The sequence below is a fragment of the Hyperolius riggenbachi genome, chromosome 2, assembly GCF_040937935.1.
Source record: "Hyperolius riggenbachi isolate aHypRig1 chromosome 2, aHypRig1.pri, whole genome shotgun sequence".
NCBI classification, from domain to species: domain Eukaryota; kingdom Metazoa; phylum Chordata; class Amphibia; order Anura; family Hyperoliidae; genus Hyperolius; species Hyperolius riggenbachi.
In genome coordinates this window covers 258090554-258117930 of record NC_090647.1, presented here as the reverse complement: position 1 = coordinate 258117930, position 27377 = coordinate 258090554, and the positions used below count along the sequence as shown (strand labels likewise).

The window sequence follows — 27377 nt, the reverse complement described above, 5'->3', positions numbered from 1 at the left end:
AGTAATTGGATTCTCATTAGACAGATTATCCAAAGAAGAAGCCCTGGTGGAAAATTCAAAGCTTTTTTTTTTGCCAAGGTTTATTGTTCTTTGCTCTCTGCATGAGACTAAAGGAGGAAACAATGGCAAATGCAACTGTAAATCTCCTACACAAGGTGGGGATGAGCCCTTGACCTGGACAGATGGACTTTGCAAGCAGGGTGGGAAATGTCTACCCTCTCTTTCAGAGCCCTAAAATGCCCTGGACTGTAGAGTACTGTTAAGGCAGCAGGCCCCAGTGGTTAACTTCATGGCTTGGGAGCTGTTTTTTTTTTATTATTATTAAATGTACAAGGTAATGCAATAATTGAATTAATTACAAATACAAAAACATATATGCAATGTCTTATTCCCTGAGTAGGGAAAATTATATGTGTAGCTCTCATTCGCCATAATTTCTGATATTAAACAATACCTCCCACATATAAATCAGTACCTGAATAATGTGAAAGAACACCAAGATGATGAGATGTTCAAGCAAGTTTTTTCTTGCATAGATGGGCATGGGCATTGCTATTCATATGAGTTTATCTATTGCAGCACTTAAAGGATACCCAAGGTGACATGTGACATGATAAGATAGACATGGGTATGTACAGTGCCTAGCACACAAATAACTATGCTGTGTTCCTTTTTTTCTTTCTCTGCCTGAAAGAGTAAAATATCAGGTATGTAAGTGGCTAACTCAGTCCTGACTCAGACAGGAAGTGACTACAGTGTGACCCTCACTAATATGAAATTCCAACTATAATACTCTTTCCTAGCACTTCTGAGAGCAGGAAAGAGATAAAAACGGTCAATAGTTCATAGATTTTATCTCTGGCATACTTCAATGAATGTGTCATTGAGCAAAAACAATAAAACAATCTTAAAATGTCGATTTAAAAATGAATTAAAACTGTGGAATATCTTAAAAAGTCATTTTTAGGAGAAGGAAGATAGATACAATTGCTTATTTAATTAATTTATTTTCGACTCGGGTGTCCTTTAAGGCTATATTCACAGTGGTGTGTTGTGATGCAACGTAATGGCCACATTGTAATGTGATATGTCGCACTGCAATGTACCACCTATGTGACATATACAGTGGCCCATGCAGTTTAATGGTGTGCAACATTCTAACGCGCTGTATGCGGTGCATTACCACTAAATGTGCACATTAACAGTGACATAGAAGCATACTTTTGATTGACTTGATGCTTTACTGTATGCGACACAATGCAAGGGTAACGTGCAGTGCGACTTTCCCATTCCGTTGCTTTCTTGGTTTTACAGGGACCGTAACACCCACTGTGAGCCTAGCTGTACACGTTCAATTGTGTAATTGAACCGGGCTCATTGTCTCTTTTTAAGTTTTAACCAGGCATCCACTTTTATCTTTCATCCAGCTTTATATAAACCAATTAACGTAAAGATAATGTTTAACATTTATTCATTGATACTGAGCATACAATATCAAAACTACCAACATTTTATTTTGTTAAGAGTCGGAAAGTAGGGGTTGCTTCACATTTGCAACCGTTTAAACTGTTATTATCTTGATGTACCTAAATCTGTACATTTCCTAGTGCTTAGTGAAAGGCAAATTATAATTTTCAAATGAAATCAAACAATGAAAGTAGTTATTGTGCTTCTGTTTGTTGCAAACATCCAATTATAATGAAACAAAGAAATTAAAGTCAAGATTACAAGCTTGAAAATCTAAAGACTGCACAACATTATTCAGCTTGTGGCACACTCTGCTTTGTTTTACTATTCTTGAAGCATGAATTGATGTACAAATTATACTTTCAACAAACTAATAATAATGTTTCTTATTTTATTTTTACCATCATTAAGCCTACTCTCACACCCTTTTAAAGAAATAAAGAAACAGATGGCACAGCCATTGTGGTTTGCTGCCCTTACGGTGGAGGTGTGTAGACATTGGGGCACTGGCATTATGCCCCATAGAGAGTCAAACAAGGAAATGGTCTGCACACTCCAGTACTAAACCAATATAGTTCTTTGCCAAAAGTGCCTAAAAGAATACATCTGTGTTGTCACAGACAATCATTTGGGGGTCAAAGTGTACCCCTTCTTAAGTGTAGACAACAATGTATATCCATCAAACAAGAGTAATGCACACAATTCTACAGGCGATTGAAGTCAATAACCCTGCACAGGAAATGCGTGCATTGCATCCATTCGATCACGCATAGTTTTCTGCTTTTTCCCACACGCTCGCATACAGTGCATAACACCGCAAACGCGTACACATGGAAAAAGAGTGCAAAAACCCGACAGAAACCTGGGAATGGCAGGGGAAATGGCCCTGCAAGTGTGTTCTCTGCTGAAGGAGGAGATGATAATGATGTGTGCAGAACAGATATTACTTTCAGCATGATATAAGGATATGCAGGGGAGAGGAAGGGGGATATGATTATGGAGAGCTTTACAGATCTCAGTTAGGAATTTGAAGTGGATCTTCTGGTTAATTGGCAAGAGCTTAGCAGAGAGGAGCAGCAGGTGAGAAGGAATAAAAGAGGTGGATGTGTTAAGGAGTCAAGTTCAATGCAGACTGGAATCAAGTTGGTTAGTTGGAAGGTAATAGAGAAGAGTGTTACAATGGTCAAGGGCAATTATTATTTCGGCATGCACCAGCATTTTAGTAGCGTCCTGAGTTAGAAAAAAATTGTACAGCTGTACAGAGGTGCCAGTAATATAAAAAGAGCTAAAAACTTTAAAATGGAGGAGGTAGCGGTGGACTTACCTCCCCGAGGTAGACACAAGATACTGTTGATTTTTTTCACAACAAAAATGTATTTACATACTCCAGACATGTGCAACGTGTTTTGCGGGCATAACCCACTTTATCAGGCTATAACAACGAGTACAAACTCATGCAGGTCTAGCAGTCAGCTTAGCGCCTCTGTGTATGGGAGAGGAGTCAAACAGCACACCTAAACATAGCATTAGGGGAACTAATCTGTTATTGACATTTATTGTTACATCCAGTGGATAGAGATAGTGGGAAAATGACTATTTCTGTTTTACTTAAATTTTAAGAAGCAATAGGTCATGAAAGAAGATACAACAGAAAACCAATCAGGAACTAGTGATAAGAGAAAACTAAGGGCTGCAGCTGAGAGGTATTCAGTAGTTGACATTGTGTGTCATCTGCATACATGTACAAAACCCAAGTGAATTAATTAATTTCCTGAGACTGAACATATAATTCAAATAAGGCACAGGAAGAGACCGTCCAGAGAGATAGGAAAATAACCAAGAAAGAACAAAGGAATTTTATGATTAAATATGAAAGTGTTTGGAGTAGCAGATTGTCTTTGCAATATCAAATGCAGAGGACAAATAAAAAAAGATGATCATGGCATAAGGGCCTTTAGATTGGTTACTTTGGTAAGAACTATTTCCATGGAGTAGTTGTAATTTAAGACGTACTGGAGTTAATCAAACAGTTTGAAGATAAGCAAACAGTTAATACAAAATCCTACTCAATTGTTTTGTGTTTTGGAACTAAATGCCATTAAATATTGTCTTTCATAGTCAATTTGCAGCCTCAATAACCTTTTTTGGCACATTTTCTCAAAGTGTAGGGCTTGGTACTGAAGAAACCTAAAATTCCCCTCTGTTTGTCTCATTGGTTATTAAATCTTACTACATAAGCCTGTAGAAGGCAGGAAAACCTTGCTGGTGTTACTGCAATGACACATGCATTGCATAAGGTAGAAGAAACTTCACATCTATGTGGGTGTTGCATTGTGCCATTACCCCATCAGTAACAGATGACAGCCACACAGGGCAGCTTTTTTTACTATCTATTGGTGAAACATAAGGAGAGGTTAAGGGGCTGTGATCAGGTGAAAAAATATCAGCAATCACAGGTATATCAGTTTAATGTCACTTGTTAAACTACTTCATATTTATAGAGATGATCTGATAAAGATTGCTTTTTATTTGTGAAAGGTTGAAATGAGTTTTAAGGTAGTGTTCAGATCAAACCATGTTTGTTCAGTTTATAATGGGTATTCTTGTACAAGAAAGTATACTTATCGCTAAAGGAAAAGATTTACTTTGTATCCAATTCCATACTGTCAGTCTCAATATAACGTGATATTTTCCACTGTTTTACTGTTTATTACTCCTTACTTCCTCCATTGCAGCTTTAACAAAGGCTTTATTTTATTGTTGGAGCTTGTTGCCATTATTATATGAACAAAGAATACACCAAATAATCAGCATTACATTCTACAATTAACAGTTCAAATGTATTTTATATAGATAACTGTCAACAATGAACAGTTAAAATATATTTTATAGCTAACATAACCCTACCACTATTTAGCAAAATTAAAGATTTTTATTTATTACATTTTATTCTAAACAATAGATTGACATTTTCTTTTCAAACTGGAAAAATATAAAAAAACATTTTGGCCTAACTGAAAAGCTTTGTAATTATGTTGTCTAGTTTGTAATAATAAAAGCCTGGTACACACTTTTTAAATTTGTCACCCAAAATGACCTCTACACTGATTTGCTCCCAGCTGAGCAGCATGTACTGCTCTATGAAGAGGACAGGGGAGCAGGCATGGGGGAGGCAAAAGTAAATACAAATACATTGGATTGGCCAGACCAGTTGTCCTGGCATCTCTAACATGAAGGCCAGAAATCTGGGTAGATGCGTGCACACACTTTGGATTTCCAGTCGAAACAATCAAGGGCAATTGATTTGGCAAAGGAAAATCTAAGATGTGTACATAACTTTAGACCTTTTCAATCACCAAGTGTGGGGACTTTAGTCTTGTACTGATATTGATGCAACAGGAAAACAACCACTAACAGGTGCAGATAGAGAAATAAAAATGAAAACACATATCTATAGTTCTTTAGATATATCTAATTAAAAACATAAGCATGTAGTAATATAGAAATAGCTTACTACAACAAAATTTTGCAATGCTTTGTAACATAATTTGCTGCAATATTTTTTGAGACAACATTCGCTGTGCTCCACATAAACTAGTATACAGTACTTAAAGAGACACTTAAGCGAAAAAAAATTATGATATAATGAATTGGTTGTGTGGTACGGATAATTACTAGACGATTAGTAGCAAAAAAAAAAATTCTCATATTTTTATTTTCAGTTATATCGTTTTTTTTTAATAACATTGCACATTCTCTAATATGTGCAGTTTACACAACACTCAGCATTCTAAATGTTTTTACAAATCAGACTTGTGAACTATTGACCTGTCCTCTGGCAGAGAAAAAGAAAATCCTTGACTGACAGCTCAGATAACAACCTTCAGAACTCAGAGCTCTCTGCGACTTTGAAAGTCATAGAGCTCAATGGCTTTTTTTGCATAGATAACAACTGGAGTCTCTTAACTCTACCTGTACTGGAAACAACATTAGACTTATGTCTCTGCTCCTAATGTTTTATTTCTGAGCTGTACTACACATACAAATCATTATATCATATTTTTTTTTCACTTCAGTGTCTCTTTAAATAAAACTTCTTGTTAGAAGTATATAGACACTGCTAAAAAAACTGAATTCAGTTAGTGGAGATAGAGCTCTTAACCTATTTTGGTTCCTGGACGTAGAAACTACGTCCAGGAACCATGCGCGCTACCGCGCGCTCCCGCGGCCGATCGCGTGCGTGCACGCGCACTCCCGGCCGCGGATTCGGTAGCCAGGGAATCAATGTATCGGGCTATGGTGCCCGATCACTGATTCCTCTGCCCCGCTGAAAAAGCGACAGCTTCTCTCGGAAGCTGCGCCTTTTCTGGCCGTTCCCTCCCCGATGCGTCACTCTAAGCGTGTGTTACGCTTAGAGTGACGTCATGTAAAACTCATGGCCGTCATTTGTGGCCAAAAAGTAATACTACAACTGAAAATAAAAATAAATTAAAATGAACACACATTTACATTATAAATCTATTGTTTACCTCTTACCCTTCCAAAACTACCCAGATAAAATGTTTACTATAAAAAAAAAACATTACAAATATTAAAAAAAAAACATGTAAATATTTACCTAAGGGTCTAAACTTTTTAAATATCAATGTAAAGATGAAATATTTCTATATTATTTTTATTTTAAACTTGTTAATAATGATAGATGCAAAATGGAAAAAATGCACCTTTATTTCCAAATAAAATATTGTCGCCATACATTGTGATAGGGACATAATTTTAACGGTGTAATAACCGGGACATATGGGCAAATACAATACGTGAGTTTTAATTATGGAGGCATGTATTATTTTAAAACTATAATGGCTGAAAACTGAGAAATAATGCATTTTTCCATTTTTTTCTTATTCTTCCTGTTAAAATGCGCTTACAGTAAAGTGGCTCTTAGCAAAATGTACCCCCCAAAGAAAGCCTAATTGGTGGCGGAAAAAACAAGATCAGTTCATTGTGATAAGTAGTGATAAAGTTATAGGCTAATGAATGGGAGGTGAACATTTCTCACGTGAAAACCACGGAACCTGAATGGGTTAATCTGCATACATTCCAACATGTTTAACTTATACAATAGGTAAGCTTCATCAGGGAAAACAAATAAATAAAGTGCAGTGCTAAACATGTGCATTGTTCAAAGTTAAATAGTAAATAGTCGAAGTCAGAGCCAACCTGATAATGGCTCAAAGCAGCTATATACTGTATACTTTGCCCCGTCTCTAATCAGCCAACCACACCCTCACTGGCGAACTGAAGGGGCTATTCCGGGTGTCTGGAACCTCCCCCCTGCACTGAGCTGTGTATTCAGCCACGGAAGCCCGCATAATATAAACAGCCTCATTCTCCCTCCCTTCTTACTTCTGGTGCTTCCCTCCAGCTAATGGAATGAGAGAGCAGCCCAGCTTCCCTCACAAGAAGATGCAGCCTGCAGTGAGAGAATGTTGATTATGGAGTCCTGGACTCTCCACAGCACAGAAGTGTCAGACATGATGAAATTAGAGTGCAGGCAAGCTGGTAAATATGCACAGCATGATGCAGAGCTTGCCTGGACTCAGGGTCCGTGGGCAAACATCTGTCTGGTCTCTCCCCATTGTTATAATGACTGCATGTGTGGGTAAGGTGTTTAACAAGCTGAAAAGTTTTTGACAGTCCCTAGACTCCAGGAGGGCTTCTTTCTGACTTGTGTGAGAGACTGACAGGGACAGGAGTCCGATTACAGGCAAGTAGCCTGTCTGATGTGGGACTGCAATACAGATAAGTTCTCTGCTCCATCTCAGGCTATTCTCAATTTCTCCACTCCTCTCTCTGGGCTAGTGCACGCCAAAATGACAATAGCAATCGCTAGCAATTTGTGAGTGTGATTTTGTGAAGTGATTTTCAGAGCGATTTTTGAATGAATTGCTCAAAAACATGCTACATGCAGTATACGTGCGATTTTGAAAAAATCACAACGCTGCTGTGGGAACACCCACATAGGGTAACATTAGTCAAGCGCTTTTCAAATCACTGTTGATTTGAAAAACGCTCAGAAGCACTCTTGGTGTGCACCAGCCTCCTTCATTCACCTTTGTTTCCCTCTTCCCCTAGAGCTGGCTGTGTGTTCTTGTCATACAGGAAAGCTAAATAAAAGTGCAATCCTGGTGAGGCAAAATATTATTATTTAGTATTTATATAGCGCCGCCATCTTCCGCAGATGCATATATCCCTGCATCATATGGGTATCGCTTGCGCTATGTGACACTATGTAGCATATTCCACTGAATTGTCCAAACTAAGTCTATCTCCTGTTCCTCTCTTGGGGAGTTGTTCCAGCGCTGTACCCCGTTCACATTTGCTGCTACCAGAAGCCCTCAGAAACACTCGTGTCCTTGAGTACTTCCAAAGATAGGCAGCTCCGTAATACGCCAGTGCACTTTTGTGCATGGGCAGTATGGAGCCACCTGTATTCGGAAGCACTCGGGGACATACGTGCTTCTGGACCTTTCAGGAACCCCCCCCCCCTTAAAAATCCTGCGTTTGCCCCTGACCCTATCAACTATCAATCACCAGCCATTATTATATCAATGTACTTGGCATTCAAGCTCTTTGTTGTATCAGCATCATACTACAAACCTATGGTTAGGATGAACTGATGGGGGGGGGGGGGAATTGCCACTGCAGCTTTAAGGCATAGCTGCAGGGCTGCACAGCACACAAGTGATCCCCCCCCCCTTTTCCCCCCACCAACAGAACTCTCTGTTGGTGGGGTCTGATCACCCCCAGGTTTGTTTGGTTATAAACAAACATTTGCTGTGTCTTTTTTTTAACAAATTTTTTTTTTATATGAAAATTACCCTCCCTCCCTCCTTCCCCCCCCCATTGACCTATCACAGGGATCGGCTGTGATAGGCTTCAGCCTATCACAGCGTATTGCTTCTGAGTCCCCCGGGGGACAGCCATGTCACACGGCTGTCCCCAGTACAGAGCTGCTCCTGATTGCAGCGCTGCACGCTGTGTAAAGACGGCGGTTTCGCCATCTAACAGTCTCCCGAGCGGCGATTGCCGTTCGGAGACTGAAGTCGGGGTGGAGCTCCGCCCCTCAAGCAGGAGATGCACGCACAGCCTGCGCGTGATCTCCTGCAAATCCTAGCCCCAGGACTTGATGCCAATTGGCATTAGGCGGTCCTGGGGCTGCCGCCGCGACTATGCCCATTGGTGTGGGGTGGTCTTTAAGTAGTTAAAACATGCTTTTACTACTTTAATCAGGGGGCTGCACCAGCAGCTATTTATACCAGTTATTGTCTGAATTCTATTAATCCATAAATATATATTAAGTAATTACAGCATGCAAACATGTTGAACATAAGAAATTAACACAAAGGTGTATGTGTAATTGACACAGTAGGTGCACTTCAAAGTAATAATGTCAAGTACTATACATATGCACAAATTTAATTACATTAATAAAGAAAATTCCTCTTTCACCCAACAAAGGAAGAATGGCAAAGCTAGCTAAGCATGGTGCACTATAGGAACACTTTACAAAGTGGTTGGATGATCGATAATTCACATTATGAAGGAATACGCCACACTCGTGTGTTTGCTTAATGAAAAGTTCTAAGCTTTAAAAAGGAAAAAAAGGAAAAGTAAAGAGAAGAAAAAACTATTCTCCATGTTAGTACCAGTGACAATTTCAAAATGAATATTTTTATTTAGTAAATGATGTATAACTAAAGTGTAATATTTAATGGGAGTATAGTTTTCACAGTTTATCCCTTTTTTTAAGTCGCCTTAAAATGGATCAGTGTATATGAAACCACTCTTATACCCTGAAACAGATGTGTTTAATAATAGCACTAATACTGTTACTTACCCTCAAATTATAGTCTGTCTAATAAATTTATGCAGCTCAGCCAATCTTTTTTTCTGAATATCACCCAATCACACCTCACCCCCTCCCTTCTGAGAATACATGCTATCTTCTTTCACACTAGATAATGTAGACGTGAATCAAGAACATATGCAAGTTAGCAATTTCAACTCTGACTCTAATTAATGCAAAGTTCAATTACAACTGCAGTTTTTATGTGACTGGACAAAGGAGAAGAAAATATTTTCAATGTAATAAGAACAGTTGCAAGCAACTTAGGTGCTTGCAAACGTATTCCCCAAAATGCCACATAGATAGAGACTCTACATTAATGATATGGGAACATTTCAAAATACCTTTGGGAGAATTTGGGATCTTAGCTTTACTCATTAAAAGGTAAACTGGATTAGCTACAGAAGGATTTGAGGATTTCATGATCTAGGCACTTTCCCCATGTGACCATGGTCTGACCTAAGCAATAGTGCAGAGGCATAGAGATTTTATCAAAGAAGGAGCATGCTTGGACTTCCACTACTTGCAAATGCAGTGAAAGCACAGGATCTGGCAGGGCTCACATGGTGATTATTTTTATAAGCAACCAGCATGGGGAGGTTATTAATACAGCAAGTAATGTTTTAACTCAGTTGTAGTGAAGAGAGTTTAGTTTTTTTAAGTTTAAAAAAAGCCATCAGTTGCATCAGTAACAATTCAGCCAAGTGAACTAACTAGCTCCTAAGATGTAATCCATTTATTTGCTTAAAATACAGTATGTAATTTTTATTTTCCTTTTTTCCTCTTTATTTTTAGCAACACATTAAAAAGCCCCCAAGCATGTTTAAATATACAGATAGTCCCCATTTAATGTTTGTTCTTAAGTTAAATTTGTACATAAGTCAGAACAGTGTGTCCTCCTGTGTCCCCTCTGTCTCCCTGTGCCTACACTGTATCCACCCCGTCTGCCCCACTGTGCCTTTAGCTCCACCTTTGTACTTCCTGTGCTTCCACTGCCCCCACTGTACCACTTACACCCCCCATGTGCCTGCATTGCCCCTAGTATGCCACCCGTGGCCCCTAGGTGCCCTATGTGCTGCCACTGCACCCATTGTGCCACATGTGCCCCCTCTGTGCCTTCATTGACCCCCATTGTGCCCCCTATGCTTTCCATTTTTGTGCATTCCCAATTTTAAAATGCAGAAAAATTCACAAAGAAACAGAAAAGTAGAAAAACATGCGATGACATTGAAATACATGAGATGTGGGATGAATGCAAATTAACAAAAATATACAACACATGTAAATTGTAAGTGTGAATATGGCCTTACAGTAGGTGAGGCTGATAATTCTAATGCTGGGAATACACCATGCGTTTTCCCAGCAGATAGATGGTTCGATAGATAATTTCCGACATGTCCGATCTCACGTTCGATCGTTTTTACCGCTCAATTTCTCATAGAAGTGAATGGAAAAAGATAAGAAAAACGAGCAGGAGATAAGAGAATCGAGTGGAGAATCGAGCGGCAAAATAGATCGAGCGGAGAATCACGTTGAAAAAACGCATTGCCTATCCCCAGCATTACACATTAGAATAGCATCTTATTAGATTAGCAGAAGAATGAGTGACCATGGTCATCTAGTGAACAAAAATGGCTAGAATCTGCACTGAATACTAGCATTACATACATCAGCTTATAGCTGGGCCCGGCTACCATGGACAGCTTTGTTGTTATTTCAGATTATAAGAATAACAGGCATGGTATAATGTGAAAACCTGAGTCACAGCATATGCAAACAGCATTTTTAGGGAACAATGTATTGATAATTGTCCCCCTGGACGCAGCACAATCACATGGTAAAAAAAGATCAAACTTCCTAAATTGTGTAGCGAATAATAGACGCTTTCAATCTCACAACAACCATATAAAAGTAATTTTATACAGCCAGCATACACATCATACTTTATAATCACTTAATAACCTTTTCATTATAAAATTAAAAGGGTAGAATTTAAAAGGCTGGGATTTCTGAAAGTATGCCTTGAATAATTACTAGCACACTTTATCAGAAGGTTAACCTTAAATGCCCTCCTCTCTCAGCTTTACAATTTCCATTCATTTATCCCAAGATAAGGTAATTGAAGTAATTATGCTCAACTGCTGATATTTTCATGGTAAGATTAAAAATGACAAAGGTAAAAAAAGGGCTTGAAAGTCTTGTGTGTAGCATTCCAATCAATGCACAGTTCACAGACATTTTATAGAAAATCAAGCTGGAGTAACTACTTATTTTTTCACTGCTAATTGTTCTTATTCTACAACACAGAGTAAGTGGCTAATATTCATGTGAATTATTGTACTGTTCGTGAGGAATCATAACACTCTGACATTATTTGCTTAAATATTTCATAGTATAATATAATTAAACATAAATATGGTAAGAACAAACTATAATTTGTTGTAATCTCTGATAGCAGATTGTCTCACTAGTTCCTAAAATGTAATCCAAATATTTGCTTAAAATTTATATTGTAAGTAACAAATGAAATAGCCTTCTAGCATGTTTAAATATACAGGTAGTCCCATGTTAATGACTTGTACAGGGTCTGTAGGTTTGTTCTTAAGTTGAATTGTCAGAACACTGTGCCCCCCTGGACCTCCAATGTCCCCTCTGTGTTCACAGTATCCCCTCTGCACACCTCTGTCTCCCTGTGCCCACCCCATGCCTCCAGTGTCCCAATGTGGCTTCAGTGTACCTCATGTGCCTTCACTATCCCCCTTTGTGCCATCTGTGTCTACACTGCTCCCATTATTCCACCTGTGTGGCCTAGGTGGCTCCACTCCCCCAGTGTGGCCCCTGTACTGTCCCTACCTTGACTGCCCTCCTTGGTGCCACCTATATTCCCCCTATGCTTCCACTGCCCCATTGTGCAATCTGCGAGCCCTCTGTGCCTCCACTGGTCCTATTGTGTCACCTGTGCTCCCTCTGTGCCTTTACTTTGCTCCCTCTGTGCCTTTACTGTGCCTCCACTTTATCCATTGTGCCACCTGTGCCCCCTTCCAAGTCACTGCTTCTAATGTACCATCTGTGCCTCCCGCTTGTGCCAATATGCCATCCATTGTGCCACCTCATGCCGCATGCAAGTGCAGTTTAAAGGCTTTGGTTCATGGCCACAAGTGCTTCTGGTCCATTGTCAAGAGAAACTACACCAGACCAGGAGAAAAGGGGGATCTTTGTTGCTCAATGACACTGTCAACTGAAATTAGAAAGGTAAACTAACTAGGCAGGATAGTTTAATTCAAATGTTTAACTGAATTCAGGCTTGCTATAAGTTTGGCATCTACTGTTCTACCTTTGTGTGTCAGTTGGTCACACCTGACCGACCGACGTTACTACATCCAGATAGGACATAAAGACAGTTTTCATCAAATCTTTTTAAAATCTGTATAACCCCTCTTACCTCTTTGACACCCTCCAACCATTCTCCTATTCATAGCCATTTATACTAATGTCCTTACATCAATTAGCAATATGTCCTTATATTAAGATTTTCATCTCTTGCCATTTAGTATTGATTCCTATGGAACCTGAAGAAGGCCGTGCAATTCCTGAAAGCTAATACTATAGCTACTATAGTTAGTGCAAATAAAATAATATTATATAGAGTACTTTTTTGATTGTGCAAAAACAGTAAGATGGTCAGAATCATCTTGCTTGTTCATTTGCAAAGATTACAAAAATACTTATTAAATCTGATTAACTAGCTAAACAAAAAATTTATCAAAAAATAAAAATACCAGAAAAAAAGAAAATGATTAAGCATACAACAGAAGAGCGTAATATCATCCTGACCCTGAAGAAGTGAAATTTGAATTTCCTGGCAATTTTAGAGAGCCATAGCTGGCAGCAAAATGGAATGGAAAGTTCATTTTTATTAACATCAAATTACAGAATGGTTTGTGAAGCACTGATATATGTCCTATCAAGTTTTTAACTTAAGTGGACTTCCACTCTGAAATCTAAGTAATAACAGATAAATTGGCACCAGAATTTGGCCCAGTGTTTTTGGAACTGGTTCATAAAATATATTAGCCTAGCACTGCTCTAGTCTGTGACTAAGAGCACAGCCTGAGAATAAAGTGGGAGGATATAAATCTCTGGCTTCTTCTCAAGGAGAACATCCAATTCTCTCTACAGAAACAACATTAAGGCTTTGCTGGGAACAAAAAAAATAAAGCTGAGTTTAATATTCCAGATCAGCTGTTTGTTTCAATTAGTGAATACCCTTTAAGAGAGGTTTCTAGAAATAAGCAAAACAAATTATAGACTTCCATTGCACTATAAATGGTGCTAAGTGAGATAAGACATGTATACATCAAAGAAAATGGTATGTATTGTGCACAAAACGATGTAAGAGGTTACAGAGCAAAATATTTCATTAACCTCTTGACGACCAACTAACGCCGATTGGCGTAAACTGGTCGTCTGCGGGTTACCATGGAAACTTTCCATGTCAGTTCACGGAGGGTGTCTCTGTGAACAGCCGGAGAGCCGCTGATCGCGGCTCGCCGGCAAAATGTAAACAGGCGGGGAAGAAATCCCCGCTGTTTACATCATACGGCACTGCTGCGCAGCAGCGCCGTAAGGCAGATCGGCGATCCCCGGCCTCTGATTGGCCGGGGATCACCGGCATATGATAGGCTGAAGCCTATCCTTCAATGCACAGGACGGAAATCCGTCCTGCGCAGCTCACAGGGGGAGGAAGAGGGAGGGAGAGGGAGGGAGAGGGACGGAGCGCCAAAAACGCTGCGGAGGGGGGCTTTGAAGAGCCCCCCCCGCAAAGCGCAGCAAGCCGGCGGCGATCAGACCCCCCCAGCAGGACATCCCCCTAGTGGGGAAAAAAGGGGTGTAGTCTGATCGCCAAGGCTCACTCCTGATCGGTGCTGCGGGCTGGAGAGCCCACGTAGCACCGATCAGTGCAGAAAGCCCTGGTCGGCAAGTGGTTAAAACATGTCCACTCCCAGACATGCACCTGAGATTTTGTGAGTGAATTTCCATGCAGTTACTGACATGTTGCACTTAAATGTTAATTACCCTTGAAAACTGGTTTAAATTATTCCCCGGAAAGTATCATCATTGTACAAACAGCAGAAATTCTCTGATCAGTTCTGTGATAGTTTGTAGATCAAAGAGCTATGCTAATCTTCTCAGTGACAGCTTCAGTCCAGACAGATCTGCAAGGCCATCATAGGTCACTGCCACAACTTCCTCTTTAGCTCACCAGCCCATTCACACTGCAATAGCATGAACAGGCCAACAGCCAGAAGCAGAATGAACAGCAGTAGTGACAGCCTGTGGATGTCACCGCAACAAGAGAAATGTTGGATAAAGAAATGTTGGATAAAGAGACCTGTCAGTTTTGACACCACCATAGAAGAGGTGAGTTACTGAAAATGCTCTTTTTTTACTTTTTTTATGTTTTTCTTTCTTTTTTTTCTTTGCAAACTCTCAGTTATCCCACCATGGAGTAAAGACCAATCAATTAACAAGGCTTCACTACAACTCTCTTATGTTGGACATGGATTAACACCATGGGAATTAACAAAATGCACATTTTAAGAGAGAGAACAAATAAAGAGAAAAAACAACAAGCGAAAGGTAATAATAGCTGAGAGTAAGAACCCGAAAAGAGGAGAAAAAAAATTACATTGGGCACTAAGTAAAAATACAAAGATAAGAAAGAAGAAATAAAAGTGAATGAACAGAGAAAAAGGAGAGAAAAAGTGGAGAGAGGAGAGAGAAAGGGGAATGAGGAGAGGCAGGGAAGAGCCTTTATGAGCTTCCAATAACACAAATTTCTTCCATTAATAATCATTAACTATATGTTATATATTGCTGGCAATATATCTTATCATTTAATGGGATCTAACGTCTCCAAGAGGTCTCAAATTCTTTCTGATCTTTTTTGTTGGAGGTACAAAGACATTCACACAACCTTAACCTTTCTACTTCCCCCTTCCATTTGCCAAAGATGAGGATTTTCTCACTATTCCAACATCATGGGATAAAGGTGGCCATACATCAGGCGACTTGGTGGCTGATCAACCATCGAATTTGATTATTATAATTATATTGGATTAAAATCAGTGCAGCCAAGTGCATGTCCAACCGTCAAAGCGACCAATTTTGGCCCGAAAATTGGTTGCATTGTCAATATCGCATGCTGCAAGATGTCGGGCTGAAATTGGATGGTTAGCTGTGCAGCGGGAACGGCGTGCAATTTCCTGACGATCGTCGAAACCATTCGCTGCCTCCCTGCTGTGCCCCCCTAATGTCTATGTCCCCCCCCCCCGGTGCCCGGTCTAAAGTATACATTACCTGTCTGTGACCTCCGATTGTCCCCCACTGCTCCGGGCGCATTCTCCTCTACCACATACACACTCGCCCCACTTGGTTTCCTGGTAAGGGCACACGTCAGACACTTGTGACATCAGACACTTATGTCCTTACTAGGAAACCACGTGGGGCACGCGTGTATTCGTAAGAGGAGAATGTGCGCGGAGAAGCGGGGGACAAGCAGAGGTCATGGACAGGTAATTGATACACTTGGGCACGGGCGGACATTACATTAGGAGGGCACAGTGATGAGGCGGCGCACAGGGCAGATTCCAGATCGTTTTCAGCAGGAAATTGAAAGTAATAAACTTGCTGACAATTTGCAAGAATATCCTCACAAAGACATACAGTTTAACTGACCTTGAACAATAATCTAAATGTCAATGTTTACAATGCTCTCTGTGGTAAATGTCAGAATGAAATTCAAATGTGACAATTCTTTCAGTTTGATATAATGATAGTAGTTGTCGGATTTCAAGCTTTCCATGGTCACAGTTTATTAATAAAGGCAACTTTATTTTATAGATTAAGATTTTCATTTAACAATAAAAATGTGGTTTACTCATGCCACATTGATCATGGATCCAGCTTAATTACACAATGAGGTAAATTCTCTTTCACAACATTTACTGTTAAAGAAATGCCTGTGTTAATCCGACAGTAAATTGAGCCTTAAGTTTACATTATGGATTTATTTACCCATTCATTGGCCAGTATTATGGGCTGACATTTATCTGGGTCATGATATAGGCAGCATGCAGCCAATCAGACAGCACTGAGAGCTCTACCTCCACATCACAATTTGGGCAGGAACACACATTAGGAGGATCTGAGACAGAAAATCAGGAGGACAGAGAAGAGAGTGGAGTGCCCAGCTCTATGTGCTCCCACGGACTGAATAGAGAAGGCCAGAGAGAGTGCAGTAAACTGACAGCAAAGCTCACCAGCCTCCAGAGAGGAGAGAGAGAAATGCTTGCCACAGAGTGCATACACACATCCAATTTTGATAAGCTGCAACACTGCAGATACTAATTGATGTGTAATAACATATTAGTATACATACAGCTGAATCTGATAATTCTCAGGTACAATTGGGCACAATTAGTGGTGGGAATAACAATCCAACTACCTAACATTTATTTGTATGTGCATGCAGAAGGAGAAAAAGGAATACTGAGAGCCCAAAATAGTGTAGTACGTTCAGGAAGCTATTGGAAGTAGTAAGGTGTATAAGAGTTTATACTCACAAACATGGGTTACCACACAAGCAACCACTGTATAGGCAGATAGGGATGTTATGACCTGACCCCACTCAGGTTAAGAAGTCGCTCTCTGTAGATAGGAAACAAGGGGTAACACCCCTCCACTAGGGGTGGGCTTGGCAATATGAATTGAAGCTTGAACAGAGGCACCATAATAGAGTAAAAGCATTTAAAAAACATTTAAAAAAGGGCAGCAGTGGTAGGCTTACCTACCCAACAACTAAAACACAAACTGTGTTGATTAAATTTTCAACCAAGATAACGTTTATTTAAGTACTCTACAATACAACGCATTTTACAGGTTCTATCCCACTTCCTCAGCCAATCAAAGGAGTAAAAACTAGTACAAGTCTGGGTCCAAGCCAAAAGCCTCTGTGTTCATAATTGTATGTGCAGTCCACTTTAGCAAGAAAAGTGTAAGTTAAGTTAAAGGTAGTACTGCATGAGGATACATGTGAAGATGGGCAATCATGTCTTTGATGAAACGCTGAAATGTAGCAATGGGGGTGCCGAGACTGAAAACTCATAAAGGAGAACTACTGGATGGGTCATACTCCAGTTTCTGCACTAGCTCTTTATTGGTGCTTCACCAGTATTGATCCCTTCTACATGTCTACATATATTTTGAACAGCGGGTAATCACTTACATTTCTTTTTCCTCTGCTTACTCCTCTCTCTTAGTGGGTGTCATTGGACACAGCTGCTCTGTATCATTTACCTACTATACATACAGTGTTGGGGGTGTAAGGGTCAGTATAAAATGTGCACTAGGACCTATTTTTATTGGCTTATTTTTTAACCTTTTAATATACTAGTAATGTTCTTAGTACTTTATTGCTATACAGTTTTATATTTGTTTTTATTTTATTTGTCAAATGTATGTAAATCATTGCCTCCCACCCTATAAATAATTAGTGAGAAGAATCCTTTTGGAACTTGCAGTCCCTTATTTCCAAATCCAAGAGAGAGGAAACTGTTTTTTCAGCATTAGCAATTTTGGGAGCGATTATGGAATAATTGCAATTTTTGGTGGGATTGGAGTTTTTCATACAGAAATAAGCTCAAGATGGACGCTCACCTAGGATGAATACAATGAAACGTATTTACCATAGTACCAGTCTTCTGACACAGGAAAAGGTGTTACAGGTACAGTACATTTGCTGTGAGGGTGCCAAATAATGTATTTTGTTGTTAATCATGTATACAGTTTATTTCCACTTTAAGATGGCTTTTTTTTTACAGTTTCACTGGAATATTCTGCTGCTGAGAAAAAAAAATGTAAGCTACCAATTAGCTTTAAATGTACAGCATAATTAGAGTACAATACTGCAACAAATTGTTTACTGAATGTACAAGTGTTTTCTGTAACTAAGCTACAAAATCAACTTTCATAAGGTAAGCTGCACTGTTTAAGCAGCTGTTGCTCAGTCTATTGGACAGTTGCCATTAGACCATTGAAATGTAATATTACTGCTTTTGTACTGCAGATTAGTGAAAGCAGCTGTTCGCATTTACACTCAAGTACAAAAACATATTGTGCATTTACTTTTCTTTTCAGTATCACTATTTTCTTCATAAAAAGTATTTATTTAAACCAAACCATGATTTAAAACAACAGTGTATTTAAGTACAAAAGCATTTTTTTTTTCAAAGCACATTTCTCTGTCTCTAAGTGCAGCTTATAAATTACTGACAATCTCCACATTGTGGTGCGATAACACTAATCTAAGTTAACTTTTAAACTTTATTATAAAGTCTTAAGCATATTGCTATTGTGATTACAAAAGTACTGGATGTTGAAAATGCTCTTGCATTAGAGTTAAATAGAAGACTAATGAGAAAGTCCACAGAGCTCAGCTTGGATCAGTAGAAATAAGTGAACGATTCTCCAGATTTGACCCCACCAGCAGTGCTATAGTGTGAAATTCCATCACTTTTCTCAGTATGATCTTTTAAAGGGAAACTTTTTTTTTCTTAAAGCAAAGCCATAAAAAAATCTTCCCAATTCAGGCCCCACACAAGACTCACCCACTTTGATCTAAACACATCTGGAAAAATGAAAACTTAAGATTTAATAAGGGTATATAAAATCATTTTGGTCAGCTAGCAACATCAACACTATCAATAACTAGCCTTTTACCTTTAAATGTGTAGCCACCCACCCCCTTTTCACGCACACGCACGCACGCACCCATGCACGCACGCACGCACGCACGCACGCACGCACACACACACACACACACACACACACATATACACACACATATACACATACACACACACATACATACACACACACATACATACACACGCATATACACGCACACACACACACACACGCGCGCACACACACACACACACACACACACACACACACACACACACACACACACACACACACACACACACACACACACACACACACACACACACACACACACACACACACACGCATTAAAAGGACAGCATCCATACAAGCATTTTGTTTTTGCATTACATTCCCAGCAGATTCAATAACCTGGCCAGTAATCTACCATACCAACATGTCCAATTCATTGGTTTTCTATTGATTTTGGCCTAAAATTGATGGAATTATAAATCGGACATGATGTGAGCAGTAGCTTAGCAGTAGCTTGGATGGGGCAAGCATTAGCTTATCAATGGCCCATAGCAATGGGCCAATAGTTTTTTTCTGCTGAACTCTATTGAAAATTGAAGTGATGTGTTTGGAATCAATCATATTAGTAATCGATCGGTTTGCTACATCAGGGGGAAATTGATGTGCGTGAGGGCACTTTAATTCTGTAGGGATGATCCAGGCACTTCAATGGCTATGACAATTATGAATAAAAGATAAACTTATTTTAACTCATTAGTGTGCTCTTAATAATCAAAACATTGCCTCCTGCTGTGTCAGACCCATTGCTGCAGACCTATACATTAAAAACAAACAACACACATTTAGAATCCATTTTCCTCAGAAGCACAATTAGAGGAAAACATTATGCATTATAAAGCGTACCTGAAGTGACATGGACATGGTGAGATAAACATATGTACATACAGTACACTACTAGAAAAAAACAAACCATCTGGTGCACAGGTCCCTTATTAAATTAGTTCACCTCTATACCAACTAGAGGGAAGGCAGGTCTGCACACAACCAAACCATTAGGATAACCTTAAAGCAAACCGCCACTCAATGATCTATAAAAATACAAAACCTTTATTGTTCAGATAACAAAAGTCCAGTAAACCTGACATCCCCCAAAACAACCCACCAACCCCCCCTTAAAAGCCTAGCACTGGGCTATATACCAAGGAGCGCTCCATAGAGATCAACCACACTCACTGATACATCTCACACTCCCATACATCTGGATCAGCCGATCCTATATTGCATGTGTGTGGATTAGAGCTGAAATGCCAGATTTTAATTTGATAAGCTCAGTCCTCTATGCTTAAATTTAGAAAGAGTGTGTTTCTTCTCTGCAGCATATGTTGACTATCAGCAGACGGATTGTAAAACAAGATTTCCCAGCCGCTGATCAGTCCAAAACTTTCCAGTCCGCAAAAGATTCCATTTCAGCATAGCATCAAAACAGTGTCCATCAGCTGAACCACAAGTCTACTGTAATTGCAAACAGCCCAGTACACTAGCTCTTCACTCAGCATGATGTCATTTCGGCATGCAATGTTACCTCTTGGTTGTGGCTCATTTCAGATGAAACCAGTACAGCAAGGCTGCAGCGTCCCGCAGCTAACAGGTACCTGTCTGTTGTGAATGTCACTGTTTGCTTTAACTACCGTAGAATCAGCGTCTCTGTTTCCACGTCTAGTCGCTCATGGCTGCTCCTCCAGCTCAGTGCTTCCAAATGACGCCTACATACGTGCCTGCGCAGTACACTCCGGACAACGTGGATTTGATTGACAGTGGCGCTTGCGCAAGCGCAGTAGAGGACGACCTCACGAGGTCGGCCTCTGCAGCAGAGGGGGCGAGGAGCCAGTGGCTGAGAGCAGGGCCGGCTTTAGGTTTCACGGCGCCCTGAGCATAACTAGATTTGGTGACCCCCCTCCCCCATTCATCCTCTTGGCGTGCTCGTGCACACACAAACCAGGCCCATATGCAATTCACCTTTTCTCCGTAGTTATTTCCAAGAAGATTATTTTCATATCCACTTTAAAATAACTTTTCAGGCATTTTTCAACTGAAAAAGTACCCAAAAGGTGGTGAAAAAGTGCTATCAAAATTATTGTATTTTCTTGCATACTTGTGGTTTAAAATGCATTTTATGATAAGGTGTGAAAATATCACCTAATAGAAAACTCAGGAGAAAAAGTGAATTGCATATGGGCCACTCACTTTTATTTTAGCAAGAATAAAGTGTAACAGTAACAACCAAAAAACATTTCTACATGAAATGGTTATTTTTCAGAAAACAGCACAAGATCTGCAGAAAAGATGACTACTGATAATATTAAACACAGGACTGAGTGTGGGCAGAGAGGCAGACAGAGAGGGAGGGAGAGTGTGTGGGCAGAGAGGCAGGGAGAGAGTGTGGGCAGAGAGGGAGAGAGAGAGTGAGGGCAGAAAGGCAGACAGAGAGGGAGGGAGAGAGTGTGGGCAGAGAGGTAGACAGAAAGGGAGGGAGAGAGCGTGGGCAAAGAGGTGGACAGAGATGGAGGGAGAGACAATGGGTGGGCAGAGAAAGAGAGACTTACTGCCGTTCAGCATATTCTGAACACTGAAATTAAAGGGAACCTAAACTGAGAAGGATATGGATTTTTGCTTTTAAAATAATACTAGTTGTCTGGCTGTCCTGCTGATGCTGTGTCTCTAATACTTTCAGCCACAGCCCCTGAACAAGCATGCAGATCAAGTGCTCTGACTGAAGTCAGACTGGATTAGTTCATGCTTGTTTCAGGTCTCTGATTCAGCCACTGCTGCAGCCAAAGAGATCAACAGGACTGACAGGCAACTGGTATTGTTTAAAAGCAAACATCCATATCCCTGTCAGTTTAGGTTCCCTTTAAAGGCGTTATCAGGCTAAATTAAGAAAATAAGCGCTACTTACCCAGGATTTCCTCCAGCCCCAAGCTCCCAGCATGTCCCTCGCCGCAGCTCTGCACGTAGCCATTCGCCACAGCTCCGTCCCGTTCCCCGGCGATGACATCAGGCTGACCTCCAGGTCGGCCTGTACTGCGCCAGCACAAGCGGTGCTGTCAATCACTGCCACGTGGATCGGGGCAGACTGCGCAGGCGCAGAGCTGCAGCAGTCCGCTCCGGTCCACGTGGTGGTGATTGACAGTGCCGCTCATGCAGGCGCAGTACAGGCCAACCTGGAGGTGGGCCTGATGTCTTTGCCGGGGAATGGGACGGAGCTGCGCCTGCACAAGTGGCGCTGTCAATCACCGCCACGTGGACCAGAGTGAACTGCGTAGGCGCAGAGCTGCAGCAGTCCGCTCCGGTTTACGTGGCGGTGATTGACAGTGCCGCTTGTGCAGGCGCAGTACAGGCAGACCTGGTGGTCGGCCTGACGTAATCGCCGGGAAACGGGACGGAGCTGCGGCGAACAGCTGCGTGCAGAGCTTCAGCGAGGGACATGCTGGGAGCTTGGGGCTGGAGGAAGCCCTGGGTAAGTAGCACTTATTTTCTTAATTTAGCCTGATAACTCCTTTAAGCTGCCAGCCTCACAAGCTGACACACTGCTGAAACAGGCAGAACCCTCTCTGTACACACTTTTCACTAGGAATGTCCTGTCAGGAAGCCTAAGTTACTGTGCAGTCCACACAGCAGGGTGATGGAAAGTATCACTCTAATGGGCTGCTTAGCAGTAAATTCAGTGAGATGCCTGACATTCCAGATACACATTTTTTAACAAAATGATTGTTAAAGACAGCGACCCTGACTCTTCTGTATACAGCCACTGAGTGAGATAAGAAGAATAAACACAAGATCTGCTACCCAAACCATGTGGAAGCTGAACTAACGGCACATTCCTCCAGCCATTTAGCCTGCTGTTTCCGCTGTGCATTTCAAATACAGCTGCACAGCACTGCTCATTATCCCTTTGCCATCACAGGGATCCTATTGGTAAAGAGGGGTGAAGCAGGCTGTGCTGCCTAAGTGTGGCTGCACTGATCAGCCTGCAAGCCCAAACGGCTGTAGTTTGCTCACCCCTGAGCTAGCTGGGTGGTGGACCAGGAAGGAATCGGCAGAGCATAGAAGATCAAGCTGCTGCTTACCCCTGCTTCAGCCTTCAGTCACTGTGTTCCAGTGTCCTCCAGAGTTCGTGGGGCTGCAGCTGCACCACCTTCCGATGTTTCCTTGCTGGCACTAGAGGGCGAATGCACGCAGTGATGATGACAGCATGTGAGGCAGCTGGTTGCTGGAGTCTTCGCCCCCATCAACCCCAGCTGCACCAGGGGGCAGAGCTACCATGCAAGATGGACCAGCCGGAGCCTGCAGGCTGCAGCCAGGTAGATATAAGGCCAGGGTGGCAGGAGCGGCCCCTGGGAAGCCGGCGCCCTGAGCAACCGCTCCGGTCGCTCAGGTCAAAGGCCGGCCGTGGCTGAGAGTGCAGCTGCGGCGTGGGATATGTCAGCTGCCAGGGACTGGAGGAAGCCCTGGGTAAGTAGATCTTTTTTTTTTATTGAACCTGGGCATTCCGTTTAAACTGAACATAAGAATATGATACTCAGTTTTTTGTTCAATTTTCCTGTAGTAAAACACATGCTTGCATTATAAACCAATTCCAGAAATAATAAATAAAAATAACATAATGAGAGCCCCATCCTAATAATTGAGGCAATAAATGAAATAAATTAGGAAAGTATTTTTTTTGTAATTTATTGGCTGTGGTTATGAAATGATATAAAAAACAATAAGATATATTTGATAATACAATTGTGATAATTATTAAAAGTTTTTGATTTGTATGTACCCAAGAGCCAATCTGTTTTTTGTGGTTTAATATATGAAATGACAAACACTCTCTTCTTGGATTGCAGAGCAACAACATTTTCTGTCACCCTAGCAGTCGATGCCCCCTCTAGATTGCAACTCTCAGTATAATTTTTATAGAGTCCTGACTTATTATTATTATTATTATTGATTTATATAGTGCCAACGTATTCTGTGGTGCTAAGTTGGTACAAAATACAGACTCGGTACAAAATACAGAATTGGTAATTACAGTGACAAAATTATTATGACTAAATGTGTAACAAAATCCAAGACACAAAAGGGTGAGAGAGCCCTGCCCTTGTGGGCTTACAATCTAAAGGTATAGGGAAGGGAACAAGAGGTGGGGTAGTATACAATATTCATACTTAGAGGCAGTGGCCCTTATGCAATTAACTTTCTCTCCCGAGTTATCTCCCAGGCGATAACTATCAATTCCCATTAAAATAACTTTTATTATATATAGATTGTACAAGAAAACACAGAAGTCCAGTGTTAGTGGCACTGTATATCCATAGAAATCACATTGGACAGCAGTGTGCATTGCTCACAGAAATAATACGCCTTTGACAAAGGCACAGTCCTTATCAAATATCGTTTAAAATGGGTGTGTGTCATTGAACAAATGGTTTGAGCCATTGATGTGCCAGTTCATAAATTATCTGCATGCTTCTAATTATGTTTGTAACAGGCACATCAGCACTGTGCAAATTTTAGTGTTGCAAATATTTTTCTAGATTTTGTATAAGTTGATATTTTACAATGTCAAAATTCTCATACCTGATTTCTGTATGGAGATACATTTTGGAAGCGATGTCTATTTTCAGGAGAAGAGATGTTTACCATCACACACCAATCATATATAGGCATTAGTCAGTGTGATCTTTTATAAACATCAGTTAACTAGGATCTGGTGTGTGCAAGCACCTACTATGGTGTCAGTAGAGGGCGATATGTTTTTTGCCAAATATAACGATTAGTGTACTTTAATATTTAAAAACCTTTCTACAGAGGGACTTTCAATGTATTCATGGAGTTTTCTGCAATCAAGATAAAGAGCCAGTAGCACCAGTACAATTTTGTAGAGTTCTTGTTTATCTATTTTTCATTACTACTGTTGTAAAATACATTTTTAGACATCAGTTTTGCAAGCAGTTTAGAACTTTTATGTCTGCATTTTTGGTGGAGATGGTGAGCTGTCTCTACCAATCATCCACAATGCCTATTTTATTTTCATATTTGTCCTTAAGCTCAGACTTGGCCTTATAAAACTGACAAAGTTGCAGAAGATGTATCTGTAGGCAGGGAACAAGTATGCAATGTGTGCCAAGGGAGCTCTCACATAGCACAAATCTGAATCTTTCTCCATTTAACCTGAAAGCTGAGGTATTACATGGCTTGCACATTTACAGCCCCCTATGTAAACTGCCCATGTTATTGTAAAACAACACCAGGCCTCATTCGTAAAAATAGATATTATGGAGCTGATGAAAGTAGTGTAAACAGAATGGTTTCTGGCAGCGAATCTTTTAACTTTTATCCGCTTTTACACTATAAAACAGCTTTCTTATAACCAACAAGCAAATAACCCCTTTCAGCAATGTACAAGGGCTGGTTGAACTCTTTTCTATGCAAAATCAGATGACTACACGAGTTCAGAATATCTGTCTAAAATATTTGTCTCAAAGCAGTGTCTGACTAAAAACATTTTTTTTTCATATCAAAATTAATTCAAAGAAAAAAAAATAGATGTAACTTATATAGCCCCAACATCTTCTGTGGCACTGTACATAGTAAAAAAACACAATATCGGGGACATATATACTGTACATGAGAAGTTCAAGACACTGCACAATCATGACAACCAGCAATACAGGTACAAATACATGCATAGTTAATGTGTGGTTTGAGATATCACTAAGTTGCTAAATGTTCATATGGTAAATTATGGCAAAATAAGAAATAGGGATAGGCAATAGGGAAAGGTCCCTGCCCTTGCAAGCTTACAATCTAGAGGGTAGTGGGGTGAAAACAATAGGAAAGTAGAAACAGTGGTTAGTGGATGATGGAGTGAATTTCCAATGCTACCTATAGCAACCTATAGGCTTGTCTAAAAAGGTGTGTTTTTAAAGTATGTTTGAAGATTTCCAGGCGTGATTTCCGCTGTTCAACAGTATGTGGCGAGAAGAGTATCCATACACTACGAGCAGACCAATAGTTTAAAGAAATCCCCTTTATTCCATCTCAAGCAAAAGAAATGACTCCATCTCACGCAATAGTAAAAATCCAAAGCTCCATCGACAAATACACAGCAGACAGTTCAGTCACAATACCAGCACAATTCTCCCCAACACTGCTATCCCTCCCTCTATTATAGTCCTCAAACAGAAATTTCCAGAGAAGCCTAGATCTCCCTGGTAAAATCAAAGGCTTTTGTTTAACCACTTAAGTACCAGCGGTCTCTGCCCCTTTAAGGACCAGAGACCGCTGGTACAGAAACGGCGGAATCCCGACAAATCGCTGCACATACCGGCACATATCGCCGCACATACCGGCAGCAGCTGCCATCACCACTGCACGTCGGGAACCTGGGCCACCCACTCTGCCATCTCTATGATGACAGAGTTCCTGTGAGGCAGCCAGGAGCTAATTTCATTGGCTCCTGGCCCTGTCTTTCAATGTAAGCCAATGGGAGTTGCTCACCTTGACCCGCTCACCTTGACCCGCTCACAGGGCTCTGCCATCATAGAGACAGGCAGAGCAAGTGAGCTGCAAAGGGAGACGATGGGGATTCGGCGAGATCAGCTGGAGCGATGAAAACAGCGGATGCACGCAGCGGTGGTGAATTGAAATCTACGCCCTAGATGCCAGATAGCCATCAAAACAGGGCGTAGATTTCAATTAGCGAGGTCCGAAAGTAGATAACAGAAGATTCCAGCAAGACCTAAATAGCCCTAGTCTTATCTGGGGCCATTGTTTGAATATGTAAACGAGGCTGCAGACAGCTCAGCAATTGATCCCATACAGCTATCTGCAGTAGAGTTGGGCCGAACGGTTCGCCTGCGAACGGTTCCATGCGAACTTCAGTGGTTCGCGTTCGCGTCCCGCAGGCGAACTTTTGCGGAAGTTCGGTTCGCCCCATAATGCACCATGAGGGTCAACTTTGACCCTCTACATCACAGTCAGCAGGCCCAGTGTAGCCAATTAGGCTACACTAGCCCCTGGAGCCACTCCCCCCCTTATAAAAAGGCAGGCAGCGGCGGCCATTACGGTCACTCGTGTGCCTGCGTTAGTGAGAGTAGGGCGAGCTGCTGCAGACTGTCTCTCATAGGGAAAGATTAGTTAGGCTTAGCTTGTTCCTGGCTGCATACCTGTTCTGTTCTGTGAACCCACCACT

General features: G+C 40.9%; 1 protein-coding gene across 3 annotated transcripts in view; it reads right to left on the bottom strand.

Annotated features, from left to right (window-relative positions):
• Positions 1 to 27377, bottom strand: part of GALNT17 (polypeptide N-acetylgalactosaminyltransferase 17) — a 471180-nt gene that overhangs the window by 121710 nt on the left and 322093 nt on the right. The window contains exon 1 of one of the 3 annotated variants that reach the window (XM_068268561.1): positions 23263 to 23346. The exons of the other annotated variants lie outside the window; for them this stretch is intronic. The gene's annotated coding sequence lies outside the window, so the exon portion shown is untranslated. Of the gene's footprint in view, positions 1 to 23262; positions 23347 to 27377 lie in introns of those variants that run through there. 3 annotated transcript variants of the gene reach the window in all.